Source organism: Ranitomeya variabilis, chromosome 7 (assembly GCF_051348905.1).
Source record: "Ranitomeya variabilis isolate aRanVar5 chromosome 7, aRanVar5.hap1, whole genome shotgun sequence".
Lineage (NCBI taxonomy): Eukaryota > Metazoa > Chordata > Amphibia > Anura > Dendrobatidae > Ranitomeya > Ranitomeya variabilis.
Window position 1 is genome coordinate 81,028,226 of NC_135238.1, and position 19,298 is coordinate 81,047,523.

The 19,298-nt window shown below is 43.9% G+C and overlaps 1 protein-coding gene across 3 annotated transcripts in view; it reads left to right on the plus strand.

Moving 5' to 3' along the window:
* Window positions 1-209: 209 nt before the first annotated feature.
* The window catches only part of MYO1B (myosin IB), a 275,911-nt gene continuing 256,822 nt past the window's right edge, over window positions 210-19,298 (plus strand). For all 3 annotated transcript variants that reach the window (XM_077275371.1, XM_077275373.1, XM_077275375.1), the window contains exon 1: window positions 210-577. The gene's annotated coding sequence lies outside the window, so the exon portion shown is untranslated. The remainder of the gene's footprint in view (window positions 578-19,298) is intronic.

The window sequence follows — 19,298 nt, forward strand, 5'->3', positions numbered from 1 at the left end:
ATGAGAAATACTCCCCGGGTTTACACTTACAAACACTGATGAAAAGCGCTGCATGTGAATGAGGCCTTACACGGCAGTATACAGGGCCACGTTTACTGCAGCATTTTGCATCCACATTGGGCCAGAACAGGTTCGTGTCTTTACACTTTTCTCTGTGCAGGTTCCGCTCCTGGATTTGGCTTATAACCACTGACAGCACTCACCGGTGTGAACGGTACCCGAAGCGCGGGCTTACAGGCTACACGGCGATCCCTGCGGTGTCCACGTGGTGGCAGTGTGCACACAGCGGCTGCCGGGCCAGGGGAGGTAACGTTGTAGGTGGCTATAGAGGCAGGGATGCGCGGCACCTCTCCCAATACTGGCCTCTCTCCCAGCCAGGCAGCAGCAGCACGGTGAGAGGAAGTCTGGCTGCTCCCATTCATTCACACGCTCCCTGGGCAGAGGAGCTGCGGGATACTAGTGCCTCCTAGCCCGTCGGGATTGGCTGGACCCGATTTCTGCTTTATTCTTGTGGAGTAAAGTCGCAGGGAGTCGGAGTGATTGGTCAGACTAGAAGACCCGGGACATCACTATAAAGGTATCACACATGATGGATGGGCGCTGGGGTCTGCTGTTGATGACTTGTATAACTTTGGATGGCTTTGCATGCAGCTGCCTGACACTATTGTGCTGTCCACGTGCCGCAATGGGCATTTAAACCATCTGCCGGGCATGGACTGAACAATGGGAGTCCCAGAGCAGCTGGACATTAACCCTCTGTCTCCCAGGGCGGTCACTTTCTTCTGTATGTCATAAGTAAGCGGTGTTCTTGTCCTTTCCTATCCTGAGCCTTTGTTTCCAGCGCAGACTTGAATCCATACAGGGATGGAGAGCGAGATCCAGAACAAATGACCGACACCCCCATGACCGCCCTACACTGTCCCGCTCACTTTAATACTAATTTTATTTATATAGCGCCAACATATTCCGCCGCACTGTACACTTTGGATGACTCCAGTACTGAACATTGGGGTGGCTTACTCCACCTAATTTTAGCGTCCATTGTTTCCCTGAGTAACATCCAAAATGATCTGACCTGCCCAATCCCACTTCTTTTTTTTTTTTTTTTGTGGATCTTCTAACAGCCGTCATGGTGTGAGTGATCTGGGATCTCCTCCGCGCATCACTGACGCCTTGTCAGACATGAGCACAATGGCTTGTGGACTAACATGGCTTGTGGGAAGTGTCTGCACACAATGGTGTGGTGAACCCCAGCCAGTTTCTGAGACTTCTAACCAGGAACATCACAGATTTGGGGAGTGCCACAAGAATTCCCAGGGCGCAGTGAATGGTTTGTATTGGGACATTTAGAAATCTAAGGTTAGGGCAGGCGAGAAGGATGTACATGTGGTCTCATAACTTGGACTGCAGAGAACATGATCATAGCTGGGACCAGTCCTGGTTTGGGACTCTTGGCCTCCTGCCTAAAGTCAATGTCTGTGTCCACACTGTGAAATGATGGCTAAATATTGAGCACCGTCCAGAAGTATTCCGCCGAGCTGCTGCAGGATACCTTATACCTTCACACCTCCAAGGGGCGATTTCCTCTGTGTAGTTTCAGGAACGCCAAGTTTTAAAGGATTTTCTGGCCAAAAAAATGTCAGTTTTGTGCACACTGCCCCATATGGCAAACTGAGTCCTTTACAAAAATCATAATTCGCAATTTCAAGGAATGTCTGGAAAAGCCACGGAGCTAAGCTGAAAATTGTAGCCTGTGAATCACCAGTAACTTCCAGCGAGAGACTTCGTGTCTTAATTAATATCAGACATGTTCCTAATTAGCCAGGCCTCCTTCAGGACTGTGGGGGCATGGTTCCTTTGGGGAAGATGTATCTATTGAATGCTTTTTTTTTTTTTTTTTCTCTTTAACCCCTCCTGCCCAAACAAACTGAAGCTTTGACAGGAACCGTGTAGACAGCCTCTGATATCCATTTATTAGTATAGAAGCCGTAAAAGAATAGCTACCCATTAGTGTTCCTTTCTCCAAAATATTTCCACATGTACTGTTTTATGCCACGTTCAGCATTTGGTCAGTATTTTACCTCAGTATTTGTAAGCCAAAACCAGGAGAGGAACAATCAGAGGAAAAGTATATTAGAAACACGTCACCACTTCTGGATTTATCACCAACTTCTGGTTTTAGCTTGGACATACTGAGGTAAAAAACTGACCAAATACTGAACGTATGAACGTGGTCTAAGGGCTTCTTTTGAGATATTCTAGAAAAAGAATTGAGCACACTGCGTTATTGTTACAGCAAGCAAGGGTATGCTCCCACGGTCAGTAACTGGCAGCGCTTTGGGCGCAGCACATGTCCGCTCCATCCAAAGCGCTGCCGGCTTCTGAACGCAGGTGATTCCGCATGTGTTTATTGAACTGTGCAGAATCACCGCTCCCAATACATTGTACAGGGACATTTATCTTGCGGAGACTGAGTGTCTCCGCAAGATAAGTAGGCATGCTGCGGTCTAGAAAGACGCGCCGCATGTTTGTCTCCGCAGGGAAGCCAGAGGCGTCCCAGCACACATAGTGGAGATGGGACTTCTTGAAATCCCATCCCCTATGCTGTAACATCTGGACGCTGTGGATGTACGCGTCCAACCCATAGCGTTTACTGACTGTGGGAACATACCCTAAAGGACTATGTAAAAATGTCACTTCAAAAAATTTTTTTGTCTTTTTTTAGTACAAGGAACACTTTAAAACAAACAAACAATAAAACCCCTGATACATGCAGTGTAAATATAATGGGTATTGTTAATACCACTTATCTATCTTGTATTCCCACCTGAGGGGCAGGTATCGGCCTTCGGTTACGTATTGTCTGGATGCTTTTGTGCATTGTCTCCTTACTGGACATTTGTGTGTGTCTGACACAAGCACAGATTATGTGGTTGTGACTAAACAAAGCAGAATGTGACTTTCATTTTCCAGAGCCGTGTACAGTTGGATGAGGGGAGGACTCTGCCAGAAGGGCTCGGCAGTCATTGTGTCAGTTACCTCAGGCAGAGGACGCCACACAGCAGTTTGCTGGAGGGGAATGTTTTTGGAAACCTGACATTGCTCTTTGCCCACCCCAGTCTTTTCACCTCACACATGGTTACAAATGTGAGCTAGTTGCTGTCTTCATGGTTCTTTCAGATGTTCTTTTATGAGAATATTGCATTTCCATAGGTTTGGCACATCCCTAGCACTCTGATAGGACATAGACAGGAGATGTGCTGCTGGAACAGATGTGTAAAAATGGTTTGTTTGCACTGTTTCTGCCACTTAAAATGTGGATGGGCTTAACAAAAGGGAATGGGTCAACTACCACACAAACTATTTCCTGGCACATGAACAGCCCAAAGTTGTGCCAAATTTATTAAGAGATGTGCGTCTCTTATGTAATTTAGAGGTTTTTCTCCAATACCAAATTGGTGGAAGCCTGGTGCATGCTGTTTGATACCTTTTTGGTTTAGATTGTCTAGTCGTGGCTTATTCCACCTATGAGTTGGCTTTGTTTCAGAAATGTACTAATTTTGGATCATTTATTTGGAGTGTTACTCCTCCCGGCAGCGTTTGGCGTTCAGACATAGGGTGGTGCTGATGCGTCTTCAGTCACTGCTCTGTGTATAGTGACCTTTGGTTGAAACCCCCCCACCCCTGACTGACAGCAGCTCAGCATTGGGGATCGCTGTCAGTCAGTGTCAGAGGTGCGGTTATAGGCGCCACGCTCTATATACAGAGCAGTGACTGAACCTATATTGGGGCCAACTCTGTGACTGAACACAGGAGGAGTAAAGTTAACTTCCTCCTGACAGTGGGGCTCTCGGTGCGGGCGCCAGGCAGGTTTTGAACACTATAAACCTGCAGATTAACTCAATAGCTGCAGGTTAATAGCATTTTTTTCACTTGACAGGTTCCCTTTAAAGAATAATGAGGCAGGTGTACAGAGGAATGTGGGAACACAGACGGACGACGGCCGTATCGCATGCTTGACGCTTCAATGGGTCCAGGACTTGCATATTAAAACTGCGCATGCGCTCCTCCTGTACAAAGATGGCGGCGGTCAGTGATCGCGGCAGTGTGTTCGCGACGGTGTTCCGCTGTTGGTAGCGCACAAGAGGCTGGTACTGCTAGCAGTTTCCATATTGAGACACCCATCACTTGGATGTCCAATATGGAGGTCAGTGAACTTCCACCGCTTGGAATATTGGGATCCGGACACATCTGGACGGAACAGGATGTGAAGACATTACAAGGTAAGTATATATTAAGATATGGTCATTGTATGGTCTAATACAGAGGTTTTGGTTAATGATCAGTATGGCGGTATTATCAACACTGTATATCTGGTGATATTTATCTGTCATATTGCAATGTTATTAAATCTTCCATAAAGTTATTGTTGGAAATATATATAGTAGTTTTGATTTCCTGTAGGCAGGGTGCTAAAAGTAATAGACCTTAATCTGGGGAAGGAGGCAGGTATGGCATGGGCCTGTGTGCTTGCAGATGCCAGGGCGGAATTTTGGTCCCAGTCCGTCCCTGTCTGTAACATCATTGGTCAGAAACTGCAAATAAGCAGCAGGCAGTGGTTCTGGATGACTTCTCATAGTGCATTCAGCACGGCAGAACATTACTCAGACAACCATTAATGCCCTCACTGATGGCAGCCAAGGTGTGCAAGTGCAGGGATTTCTGCATATGGCTCTCATATTCAACACTGAAGAAAATGAGATGTTTTGAAAATTTTAATTCCGTTTTTTTTATTTCCATCATTTGCATATTAGTAACATGTCTGTGCATCCTGGGAATTCCATAATTTCACAACTTTTCCTTCTTGGTGTTGCAATTTCAGTGTTGAGAAGCGGAAGTATTTAAATCCATAAATCCATCCCCCCCACGTTTTTTTTTTTTTTTTTTTCTTCTCTTCAACACCAGGACTGCAAAAGATATGTATGCCAACACACTGACCTATGTGACATGCCGAGACACTGTGACACTAGGAAGCACACTGTGCCTCCTAGCCTGTCAGTGTAAGGCCTCATTCACCGTATAAGAACTGAGTCTTTTCTTCTTTCACGTGTGAAAATGGGAAAAAAAATATTCTCTATTTTCATATGAGTATCCGATTTTTGTCTGGTGTGTCTTGTCTTTTTTCATGGACCCATATACTTGCATTGCAGATTTTGATCTGACACTTTGATAAAATCGGACATTTCTCCACGATTTTGCACGGACCACTCTGTCTGCAGAAAATCAGGGACATGTGAATGACCCCTTTCACTATTGTAGGTACAAATGTGCAAAAAATCAGACATCTGAATGAAGCCTGAAGAAGATTCCGATCTGCCCACAGCAAGCACTGATCAATGATATAGTTAGATGTTAGGTTCTAAACATTTTGCATTCTGCAATTGTCAGGAGGGCTATTGAATGAAATGAATAATTTCCATTAATATCGGCAGCACATTCCTCAGTTCGCCCCGGGGCGCATATAAAATGGGATCGTGTACAAACAGCTGCTGGTCCTGTTTACACTGGGATTAAGATCGGGAACGGACATCACTTCTGCCTATCTGCCCTGTGACTTGTGTTCAGTCCGTGTGATTTATTTATTTTTTTACTTTTTAAATGTAGATGTTGTACAAATGTATACATGTATTAAAAGGGATGACTTTACTAAACAGGAAACCATAAAGTGTAAATTCATCATAAGAACTGACTGTGTTTCACACCCAAGTGTGATACAGGCTGAACTCACCTGATGTCACTTAATGATCACTTAATTGCTGGAAAGTAATTATGGGTTTTGTCAGTATTGATGGATATGACTGTATGCTCCACTATTGGGATTTACTTTTTGATCTTTGACATTCGCTGTATAGTCAGACCCGTTCTAGGTGGGATGCAGACAACTCACTGACAATGCACATGATGGCTGCGATTCTATATCTCTGGCCCTGATCCTCATGGCAGCGTCTGACAGCCCAGCACTGGCTACAGACGTGATGTCACTATGGATGACATGTCACATCATCATGAAAAGCATTTTAACCCCTTTCTGACATTAGACGTAATAATTCGTCCATCTGCCCTGGGCCTATTTGACCAGGGACGGATTGTTACGTCTGAGCGATCACCCGTGCACATGGGTGGTGTGTGGGCGATCGCCACCGGGTGTCAGCTGATTCTGACACCCGGCGCTAAGTGCCAGGAGTGGACACGCGAAATTGCTCTTCACCCTCCAAGGAAATTTGGCAAATTCCTCGCTCTCAAATCCAAATGCCCCCCTCCCTTCTGAGCCCCACAGTGTACCTAAACCGCATATTGCGTCCATGTTTGACATTTCTGAAGCAATGAGAGCCTGCCTAACTTACAGGTGCATGTCTCCAGAAGCACGGGCTGGTCACTACAGCATACTGGTCAGTACAACGGCAGTTTGCAATTTTCAATCGGCAACATTCATTGCTTCTTGTTTCAGGAATATACCCATGGTCACTTCATCTGTAGATAAATTCCCCAAGGGGTATAGTTTCCAAAATGTGGTCACTTGAGGGAGGATTCTGCTCTTCTAGCAATTAGGGGCTGTGTATATGGAGTTCGCAAACTGTTTTAGGAAAATCTGCGCTCCAGGAGGCAAATAGCGCTCCATTCCTCCCGAGTCTCTCCGCACGGCTAAGTAGCACTGTACAGCCACATATGGGGCATTGACACGTTCAGTAGAAATTGTGGGACACATTTTGGTGCAAGTTTTACCCACTTCTTTTGTGAAAATGTGAAAATCTTGGACTAAAACAAAATTTTGGAGGTAAAAATGTAGTAATTTTTTCCTTCACTGCCCAATGGTATAGAAATCTGTGACACACCCATGGTGTCAATATGATCACTGCACCCCTAGATGAATTAATGGAGAGGTGTAGCTTGTAAAATGGAGTCACTTATGGGGGGGTTCTGCTGTTCTGGCACCTCATGGTCTCCCCCAGTGGGTCATGGCACCTGCAAACCAGAACAGTAAAATCTGGCGCTCCTTGCCTTCTGTGCTTTGCACTGTGCCTGAAAAATATTTCCCGATTACATGTAGGGTATTGGTGCACGCAGGATTTTTTTTTTTTTTTTTTTTCAATAAACTGATGTCCACTTTTTCCTTTTGGCCCTTAGAATAATTAAAAACTTGGGGCTAAAACAACATTTTAGTGGTAAAAATGTAATTTATTCCTTCTTCACTGCTCAGTGGAATAAATTCTGTTAGGCACATGTGGTGTTAATATAATCACTGCACCACTAGATGAATTCATTGGGAAATGTAGTTTGTAAAAATGAGTTCACATATAGGGGGTTTCTGTTGTTAGCTCACAGAAATCCCTTCAGTTTTTTATGATTAAAACAATAAATCTTTATTAATAATATATTAAACATCTAGTAACATAACTCATAAGCATCACACCAACACCCAAGCAGAAAATAACCAGGAGGGGTGCCTACCCCTAAACTGGCCTATCTCAACCTACCTACCAGCGGAGGTTGGCACCCTATACCTGCGCACTGGCGCCCCCACTCGTCGGCGGTTTTCCCTGCTCACCCTGTCAGACCCTATGGTGGCAGGGAGTGAGATAGATGATGAATCAGTAGGTGAGAAAGAGAAGTATGTGTGCAATATTTTGGATCCTCCCTTTTATAGGGTTGTCGTACATTAGCAAAAATCTGATAGCAATAACAACAAGTGTTATATTAGGCCACTATCCTAGATTGAGTTGTTAATGGCTATGAAAAATGTTCTATCTGAAGTTTTTTAGCCATTACACAATGTATATAACCTGATAGACAACTAGCTAGAAGGAAATTCTATCCATAACACAGAATACACATAGTCAGATGGATAATAACCTAAAAACCTATATGTAGTGAGGGCATAGATAGCTAGATGATGTGTACAGACAGGTATCCTACATACTCCCCTATTATCTCTGTGTAGCGATTCTGATGTGTGACCTCTATCAGTCGGACCGCAGAATAGTGATACATATACATATTAGTGATATAGTGCCACGTTACTGATATCTCCACATACGGCACCAATCTAATTTAATTTAAACCTCCCTCCGTACAGAGGTCTCTACACATATGACGGCCAGCTAGAAAAACAAATTCAAACATAACCAAAGCAATAAACCATCACCCTCAAAACAAATATCATAAACCAAATAGTGATTCACAATAAAAACAGCCCATCAGGCTCTCTACCATATTCAGATTTGGTTACTTGAGTCCGGTAACGACTCCCAGATCATAGAAACCTTTTGATAAATGTACCAGGTTCAATTGTTTTTTGGGTGTTGGTGTGATGCTTATGAGTTATGTTACTAGATTTTTAATATATTATTAATAAAGATTTATTGTTTTAATCATAAAAAACTGAAGGGATTTCTGAGCTAATTAATGATTTATTCCTCTGGTATACTCATTTCAAGTTGTTAGAAAAGGGTTTCTGTTGTTCTAGCATCTCAGACCCTCAAACCATTCCAGCAAAATCTGAACTCCAATATGGCGCCTCTTCCCTTCTGAGCTTTGCACTGTGCCTCAGATCTAGCATTCCCCAACATATGGGGTATCGGTGTACTCAGGAGAAGTTTCACAACAAACTGTATCGTTCAGTCTCTCCTGTTACACTTATGAAAAGGCAAAATTCAGGGCCCCAATTTTTTTTATTTTTTATTTTTTTGTGGGAATTTTTTTTTCTCCAAATGGCTCAACATTATAAACATCTGTGAAGCACCTGAGGGTTCAATATGCTCACCACACATCTAGATCAGTTACCTGAGGGGTCTAGTTTCCAAAATGGGGTCACTTGTGGAGGATTTTCATTGATAAGGCACATCGGGAGCTCTCCAAACGCGACATGGCATCCGCCAATTGTTCCAGCAAATTTTGCATTCAAGAAGTCAAATGGCGCTCCTACCCTTCTGAGCTCTGCCGTGCGCCCAAACAGTGGTTTTCTCCTTCATATGGCGTATCTGCATGCTCAGGAGAAATTGCACAACAAATTGTGGGGTCCTTTTTTTAAAATTTAAGTTGTTTTCTTCTATAACTGTTTGGGATGGATTTAGGGCTCGCTGACACCACCGCATAAATTGGACGAGTGCTATCAGGTTTGGGGCAATGTCATTCACTGGGGCAGTGTTCATGACGGTGGAAAAAAACAATCTGTGAAAACATCACAGCATGTTGCGACTTTCACGACGAAATTTAATAAGCGTGAGGAAAAAAAATCGGATACCATGTAGACACAGTAAAGCATCCTTATTTTTTTTATGGATACGTTCCAATTCTGTAGCATAGAAAACTGTACTGCTGAGTAAAATAACGGATTGTATATAGACAGCACACAGATGACAAGTGAGAAAATTACCGTACCACTTTTCTGGATGAAAATGTCATTATTTTTTTTTTTTTAATACATTTGTATGACCCTGGCTTTTAAACAAGGGTGCTGCATGTTTTGGTATCTAATACATGGATTTGTAGCATATATTATTGGCAATTAGTGTAATGAAAAAGACCAAATAGCTTTTTTTTTCTCTTATGTTTATGTACCGTAAATTTCCTAAATTGTGCTGTGATTATTTACATGAGCAATCAAGTACCCTCTCAGGTAAAAGTTGTGCAAAAATTGTCATATTTCAATTTTGTGACAGAATTACTGGAGAAAACTGGTTAATGAATCCAGAACTTTGGATACATTTGGGACAGAATTCTGGTGCATTCTCCATAGTAATGCTGCACTTTACAGTGACAGATTATCATGAACAAGCAGTCCTAAGGATGCTTATATCACAAGAATCTTGCAGTGTAAACAGGTTGCTGATCTTCTGATGAATGAGCAAAACACTCGATGGTCGGGTAAAGATCTTATGGGCTGCACAAAAGATCATTATTGTCAGCAGCTCATCAGCCAGTGTAAATAGGTCCTGCGCTGCCGAGAACGGTAGTCGCCTATGCGCTCTAAATGATCTATTACCGATCATTCAGTGCACACTGAGTGTGCGGGCTGCCTGTGTTAACCATTATTAAACAACTGCCCAGAGCAAACAAGTTGTTGACTGGGGGTTGGAGCGCCCCCAGACGCAGGGCCGCGGGGTACTCGGTACCGGGCCTCTCTGTCTCGGTCTTGGGGTTGTCACGGTGGCTAGACCCGGTCCGTGACCCTGCTAAGGGGCGTCCAATGAAAGGTGTGATGGTGGTGCAGGTCGCGATGAATAACGAGGACACAGGGTTGCAGTCTCTTTACCTCTTTACTGAAGGCTTCAGGATCCTCAATCCAGAGTACTGCTAACAGGGGCTGCAAGAGACCGGCCGGTCCGATGGCACCTCCAGAGTTCCCTTTGCAGGTGGAAATCAGTGCCTACCTTCTAGCGCCTGTGTGTTGTAGTACTTCCCTGCTGAGCACCACGGGATAGTCCTCACAACTGTTGTGTCTGTTTCTGATGTTCTTTCTCACAACTCATATCTGTTCTGATGTTCTTCTCCGTCCCCCAGATGATATGGCTAAGACGCACCCGTATGACGGGTAGGCCTGGAGTTCTTCCGGGACCCTACTGACGCCCCTCTCCCACAGTTGCCCCTTATGTCTGCTTAGGTGATTTAGATGAGAGAGCCAACCTATAATTAATTGTCCTGCCATTGGTTTGAAGTAATGCTTGGAGCCCAATACTTCCTCAGCGTTCCGGCTACGCGCCTCAGTAGGATGTTGCCTTACAGCACGACTCCTACTGGTATTATCTCCTTTTTGCTGTGATCTCGTTTCTCACTCTTCACAATAAACCTCGCTTCTTGTCCTTTCTTGAGATACCGCCGCAAGGTAGTGCAGGCGCGGTTCCTTAACGCTCTGTCTTGTTCGCTAGGCCTCTGTCAGGATCCCACCCCTGACAGGGACCCCCCTGAATCTTCCCCTGCAACACCCTCTGCCACAGGATGTTGCCTGGTTCCAACCCAGTCAGCTTCTCTCTAACTTCCTATCCAACCCCCAGTTTTACCAGATTGTGAGGAGTGGCCTAATACATAGCACCCTTTGCTCCCCCTGGAGGCCAGACTGTGAAGTGTATTGGTGTCTGTGATACCTGGTCAGGTGAACTCCTTAGGTGCCATCGGACATACCATCACTCCCCTTAGTGGTGGAGCAACAGTACTGCAATGACCAGGACTCTGGGGCGCTGCAGGGTCATTTAAAGCCGCTGGTTCTAAGGTGTAAATGCACATTAAATGTGCTCTACATGTTTGTTTCCTTGCTGTGGTCTCCACTATGAAAATTCTTGTGACTTCTAGTACTTAAAGCGAACCTGTTGGCATGATTGTGCTGAGTAACGTACAGACACTGTCATGTTGGCACTATTATACTGATTAAAATGATGCCTGAGGTGAAGAAATCTGTCTTGTGGTTCTTGTGTAATCAGTGTTAGAAGTTTTCAGTTAGAGATTCCCGTGCTCCAGGGCAGACTGTAGGCAGAGTCTAATCTTCCTGTTCTACATCAGAGAAATCAAGGAAAGAACTTCCCACAGGCCACCCCGAAGCACAAACATGTTCCTCATCATAGAGACAGACTGTTTGTGCTTCAGGGCAGCCTGTGGGCAGGTCTCTCCTTTCTTTGGCACAGAGCAGAAAGATAAGACTCTACCTACAATCCCGCCCCAAAGCACGGGCATCTCATTAACTGAGACGTTCTAACACTGATTGCACAAGAACTACAAGACAGATTTCTTCACCCCAAGTATCATTTTAATCAGTATAACAGCGGCAACCTGACAATGCCTGTAGTTTACTTAGCAAAATCCTGCTGACAGGTTTACTTTAAATTGAAATTCTGCGAAAATATGGATCGGATTCTACTCGTATGCTGTGATTTCCTATATCTGCTAAAAATGTAAATGGACCATACTCATTACATTATTACTGTGGATTGCAGGATTAGTGGCCTACTTTTCTGTGTATCTGCGAAACCTCATTCCTATATTTAAAAAAATTATATATATTTTGTTATAAAAAATATATACCGGTGTGTGTGTATATATATTTTTATATGTGCAAAAGCACTGTCTTAATGAAGCCTAAGGCAGTTTTCAGAGTTTGTTAGTGCAGAGTGGAATATTACTCTGCAAGCCGTTAACTTCTCTATATTTGAGGCTGCTGGATTTTGCTATAGTCCTCTAGCGGTTATACACAACATGGTCTTGGTTGGCTGTGATAATAGATTTATTGCACAATTATTGTTAGAGGTTAGGGGGGCTCATGTAAAAACATCAAATACAGTTGCAGAAGAAACGTTTTCTTCCCACAGTCAGGGGAACTCGCTCCAGATATGTCGCTTCTGGATGATGAATGGATGTATGGCTGATGTAGTGAAATGTTTGCATTCTGACAAAATGGACCATAGTGGAATACCTCCTGCACGTACAGCCATTGGGGTGCACGGTGGAGTAAAGTACTGCTGATTGCTTAATAGCTTTTGCCATAGAGCACCCGTGTTACCATCATTGTCTAGATGTATTCCATGGTGAAGTGTAGATAACAGCTGGATTACATCATTATATCCTACGGTCGGGGTTGTACGCACTCAGCGCGCCGGCTGCAGTAACTCATACACCTCACCATTCACTAATGTTATAGAAGTACAAACATTCCCCAAAGGACCACAATCTACAATCTGGCCAATCCGGTCCTACATCCGGCAGATACCACGAGGCAGGACTGAGATATGATTCTCTCGCATGAGGGTCGTATCACAGGTACGGAAAACTTCATTTCTCCATTGTCTCTATGCACGTAAATCAAACTGCAGTGGGATGACATCCGAGAGTGGTCCGTCATTTCACAGGCACCCAGAGACTTATATGGGTGCGTGCGGTCCGATCACTGAATGAACCCGCATCATGCTGAGATTGTTTTCTCATACTGGATCTTCATTACCGATAAATCACAGATCTGCATTGCCCCATATTATAACATTGGGCCATGTGCTATCCAATAGATTGTCAGATAGCACTTGGCAGAGGCATTGCTAGGGTTTTGGTTTGGGGGCGAACCTTCTCAGTGGGCCCCTAACCAGGTAACCTTGATTACAACTGGGTGGTGCACCCTAATAGTGGAGGAGACCCTCAGCAGATGACCGTGCTGCTGCTGAAAATAATCACTATATAAAGACCAATACTGATATTACCGCCATATGGTCAGTGGTAGATATCAGCCCTACAGAACATATAACACATCAAAGTACAGTTGCAGATGATGACTTACCGCTGACGTTCTTTCTGATGGAATTGTTCATTTTTCCCGTCTTTTCCATCTAGCCCAGACCAACATGACAACTTCTTCCAGCCAGGACTCCGCTACAGAGAATACAACAAAGACACATTTCATGTCTCATAGTTTCTGCACGTCACCATCTATTCCCAACCTGCACAAACTCCTCATCCTGTCGATACCCCAATGCTGAGCTGCTGCTGCCGTATGTGTCCCTATTACTGCACCTGCTGTGTGGTTCTCTGTGCTCTCTAAATTCTAAAGCAACTCTCTATAATATAGTAATACTGGGTGCAAGTGCCCTAGAAAACAGTGATCATATTTTGTCCCCTAAAAAGTAATATTGCCCTGTGTGCCTCTTTGATAGTCACAGTAACCTGAGTTCCGCTATAACAATAAGTGCCCACTTTTCATTTAATAATGTCCAAAGTCTCCCCCATGTAAAGCTCCCCTCTACACAATATGATGCTCTCTTATAGTCTAATGCCCCCTTGCTACATATATATACTGACCCCTTAGTATCTCCCAAACAGTTTGATAGCTTTAACACTAATCTCCACACTGTATTACGGCCCCCTAGACAGTCCTTATATAGTATAACGCACCAGACAATCCTCTATAGTATAATGCACTCCCCATAGGGAGACTCTATAGTGTAATGCAGCCCCTAATACAATGCACCCTCATAGGCAGCCTCTATAGTAAAATATAGTCCCTAATTTAATGGACCCCCATAGGCAGCCTCTATAGTATAATGCACCCCCCCATAGGCAGCCTGTATAGTGTATTGCACCCCTATAGGCAGCCTGTATAGTGTAATGCACCCCCATAGGCAGCCTGTATAGTATATTGCACCCCCATAGGCAGCTTGTATAGTGTAATGCACCCCCATAGGCAGCCTGTATAGTATATTGCACTCCCATAGGCAGCCTGTATAGTGTAATGCACCCCCATAGGCAGCCTGTATAGTGTAATGCACCCCCATTGGCAGCCTGTATAGTATATTGCACCCCCATAGGCAGCATGTATAGTATATTGCACCGCCATAGGCAGCCTGTATAGTATAATGCACCCCCATTGGCAGCCTGTATAGTATATTGCACCCCCATAGGCAGCCTGTATAGTATATTGCACCCCCATATGCAGCCTGTATAGTATAATGCATCCCCATAGGCAGCCTGTATAGTATAATACACCCCCCATAGGCAGACTCTATGACATGATGCACCCCCCAAAAATAAATCCAATACTCGCCTCTCTTCCTCCTGCTTTCTCCGCTTCTCCGAGCTCCCGCTCATCTCCTGACTGTGGGCGCCGGGTAGTGACTTCATCGCGCCCGCTGTCAGTGTGAGTCGGTGACATCAAACGCTGGCGGGGAGGTGATGGGAGAAGGAGCGTAACACTCCCTCTCATCAATGCGGTCAGCTGTATTGGCTAGATGCCGGTACAGTTGAATCTGCGATAACAGGCCCCCTGCCTGCTCAGGGGCCCCATAGTGGCTGGGCGGCAGAGCATGGGTATTGATTCTCCCTGCTCTGCTGGAGAATGTAACTGTATCGGCGTGCCTTACGTGCTGATGCAGTTACAGTAGCGTAGCTCCGGATGGGCCCCCTCTGAGCATCAGGCCCGGGGCCACCGCACTCTCTGCCCCCCTGGGTCTTTTTTTTCTGCCCTTACATTGATTTAAAATGCTTTTTTTTTTTTCTTTTTTAAATTCACAACATATTTCCAATCTTGCTCCTTTCACTGTTGAGTGGTAAATTCTACCACATATCCGCAGCAAACTCTGCATGTTACGGAAAGACCTAATGTGAGGCTGTTGGGTTAATTAGGCGACTCATGGCCAGTCCATAAATCAATGTCCGTTCACAGAACCAGTGTGTGAATACTGCCTTACTCTGAAGTTATTCATAGCTTTTGACATAAAATGTCACAGTATTGTGGTACCAGGAGAATGCAGAACTTGCTGGGCCACTAATCTCTTTTAACTGCTTTCTGAAAGTTTTCCTGGATGTGCCTACATGGGTGCAATAATTTCAGGGCTTTATAACTAGAGCAATAAAACATAACGGCTTATTAATAACTCAGCAGATGGTGAATGCAGTCAACATTTCAGTAGTCTCGTTATGGGCAAAGTTCACGTAATGCAGCCTGTCTGCAATTTTACTTTAGTTTCACGTCTGGGACAAATGTAACTTAATGGATTACATCATGTCAAAAGCCATGTAGAATGTAAGTGGTGCAAATGGATACACCGAACAAAGAATTAAAGTCTTTCAACTTTACTAGACTTTCCAAACCTTATAGAAAAAGTTCACTTTTCCAGAGGTTAACGCCTGGCTGGTCGGCCAATACTCTCTAGACTTGAGAAATTAACATCTCGGAGTCGGGGTATTAGTGAACTATACAAAAGCTTTGTACTAAATGGTGGGATCCTTTTTAGTCTGGTGTACATCTTTCGGCAAGACTATTAGGATCCAGACAAGTTAACGTAGGAGTTGTCTCTACTTTGCAAAACAATTAATCCTGAATTGTAGCAAATGGTATTTGTCTAGGCCATCCTGAGATGTGCCAAATTTATCACAGGGGCACAAGCTATGTGATAGATTTGGCTCAGCCATTTTCCCACCCACATTTCAAAAGCTGTGAGGGGGAAACAAAAAATCTAAGTGTTTTTGTGGAAAAAAAAAAATGTGTAGCAAAATTTCCAATTTATTAATCCCAGAAAGCTGTCGGAAAATTTAGAAGAGAATTTTATCTATTACTTATGCTGAATTTTTGGTTCAGTTACTTTAACTTTTGCCTAAAAACTGGTGAAATGGTAACTAAATCTATTCAGTTTTTACTCTCCAAGTTAATACCATATTTAATTACACAATTCTGAAAATGGTATAATTTGGTGTTAATACCTGTTTTGTTTGGTGTAAATCAAAAATAATAATTTAGTTTTAAATTTATTGGAACCAGCAAAGATACAGCTTGTGCTAATTTCTGGCACAGTATCAGTAAGTTTAACCAAAACACAGATTTCTGCATAAAGTTGACCTAACATATGTACACATTGCTAAAAGAAACAAATCTGCACATCCACATTATGAATCCTTATAAATTGAGTCCCTTCTCATGGACAAGCTGTGAGTCGTTGAAATCAAGGAGTCCAAGCCCGGAGGGTACATAATAGAGGGGTGAGACAAAGGCATACTTGGGAGAAGATAAGGCAATCCAGGAAACATGGGACGCAAGCTCTAACCCTTAAGGGTACCGTCACACAGTGCCATCTTCATCGCTACAACGGCACGATTCGTGACGTTGCAGCGTCGTATAAGTATCGCTCCAGCGTCGTATACTGCGGTCACACGTTGCAATACACAGCGCTGGAGCGATAATTTCATGACGTATTTGCGATGTAGAAGCCGTTGGTTACTGTGCGCACATCGTATACAACCTGTGTCACACAATGCAATCATGCCGCCACAGCGGGACACTAGACGACGAAAGAAAGTTTCAAACGATCTGCTACGACGTACGATTCTCAGCGGGGATCCGGATCGCAGTAGAGTGTCAGACACAGCGATATCGTAAATGCATCGCTGGAACGTCACGAATCGTGCCGTTGTAGCGATCAAAATTGCACTGTGTGACGGTACCCTAAATGGGGCATCCAATAAAGGATTGACGTGCCCCTCATAAAATCTGTGATGTACATGTATTAGATTCTGTTATAAGACCCCCATGTATTCTGTAAGGTTTCATTGTTGCTTCTGCCTGTATAGTGAGGAGTACAGGTCCTTCTCAAAAAATTAGCATATAGTGTTAAATTTCATTATTTACCATAATGTAATGATTACAATTAAACTTTCATATATTATAGATTCATTATCCACCAACTGAAATTTGTCAGGTCTTTTATTGTTTTAATACTGATGATTTTGGCATACAACTCCTGATAACCCAAAAAAACTGTCTCAATAAATTAGCATATTTCACCCGTCCAATCAAATAAAAGTGTTTTTTAATAACAAACAAAAAAACCATCAAATAATAATGTTCAGTTATGCACTCAATACTTGGTCGGGAATCCTTTGGCAGAAATGACTGCTTCAATGCGGCGTGGCATGGAGGCAATCAGCCTGTGACACTGCTGAGATGTTATGGAGGCCCAGGATGCTTCAATAGCGGCCTTAAGCTCATCCAGAGTGTTGGGTCTTGCGTCTCTCAACTTTCTCTTCACAATATCCCACAGATTCTCTATGGGGTTCAGGTCAGGAGAGTTGGCAGGCCAATTGAGCACAGTAATACCATGGTCAGTAAACCATTTACCAGTGGTTTTGGCACTGTGAGCAGGTGCCAGGTCGTGCTGAAAAATGAAATCTTCATCTCCATAAAGCATTTCAGCCGATGGAAGCATGAAGTGCTCCAAAATCTCCTGATAGCTAGCTGCATTGACCCTGCCCTTGATGAAACACAGTGGACCAACACCAGCAGCTGACATGGCACCCCACACCATCACTGACTGTGGGTACTTGACACTGGACTTCAGGCATTTTGGCATTTCCTTCTCCCCAGTCTTCCTCCAGACTCTGGCACCTTGATTTCCGAATGACATGCAAAATTTGCTTTCATCAGAAAAAAGTACTTGGGACCACTTAGCAACAGTCCAGTGCTGCTTCTCTGTAGCCCAGGTCAGGTGCTTCTGCCGCTGTTTATGGTTCAAAAGTGGCTTTACCTGGGGAATGCGGCACCTGTAGCCCATTTCCTGCACACGCCTGTGCACGGTGGCTCTGGATGTTTCCACACCAGACTCAGTCCACTGCTTCCTCAGGTTCCCCAAGGTCTGGAATCGGTCCTTCTCCACAATCTCCTCAGGGTCCGGTCACCTCTTCTCGTTGTACAGCGTTTTCTGCCACATTGTTTCCTTCCAACAGACTTACCATTGAGGTGCCTTGATACAGCACTCTGGGAACAGCCTATTTGTTGAGAAATTTCTTTCTGGGTCTTACCCTCTTGCTTGAGGGTGTCAATGATGGCCTTCTTGACATCTGTCAGGTCGCTAGTCTTACCCATGATGGGGGTTTTGAGTAATGAACCAGGCAGGGAGTTTTTAAAAGCCTCAGGTATCTTTTGCATGTGTTTAGAGTTAATTAGTTGATTCAGAAGATTAGGGTAATAGGTCATTTAGAGAACCTTTTCTTGATATGCTAATTTATTGAGACAGGTTTTTTGGGTTATCAGGAGTTGTATGCCAAAATCATCAGTATTAAAACAATAAAAGACCTGACAAATTTCAGTTGGTGGATAATGAATCTATTATATATGAAAGTTTAATTGTAATCATTACATTATGGTAAATAATGAAATTTAACACTATATGCTAATTTTTTGAGAAGGACCTGTATAGTTTGGTTCTGAGGGATGCCCCAAAATGGACTTCATAAGGGCTAAGGCTTGTCTTTGTTTTGGGTGGTTCTATCCACCATGATCATGAATTCACTTTATAATGTTTATTATATAATGTTCCTCATACTGGCTGTATGTGTATGTATGTACTAGTTTGGCTACTGATTTAAAAGAAGAAAAAAAAAATGATGGTATGTGTATATGTACCCGCCTTCCCTTCAGTCCTCAGCCGTGCATCGTCCTCTTGTCAGTTGTGAAGCTGGCTTTGGCGTGCGACAGGAAGGCATGACGTCACTGCCAATGTCACACACCTGATGGGACACTGTGATGCAATACATTTCAACTGGCGTCTGTGGGCCCCGGATCCGCTGGGCCCAGTCGTAGTGGCGGTCGTTACACCCTGCCTCTATCCCTTTATCTTGGGTACCCTATACCTACAGACTATATCATGTTTTCATGGTTGTAATCTTGGCAGCAGCTGAGGATACGGGTCAGGCTTCTTGCTATCCTAAAAGAGGATCAGTACAGACCAGGACATGCTCATTTCTACCCTTACTTTGGTTGCTAGATGTAGTAGATCTGC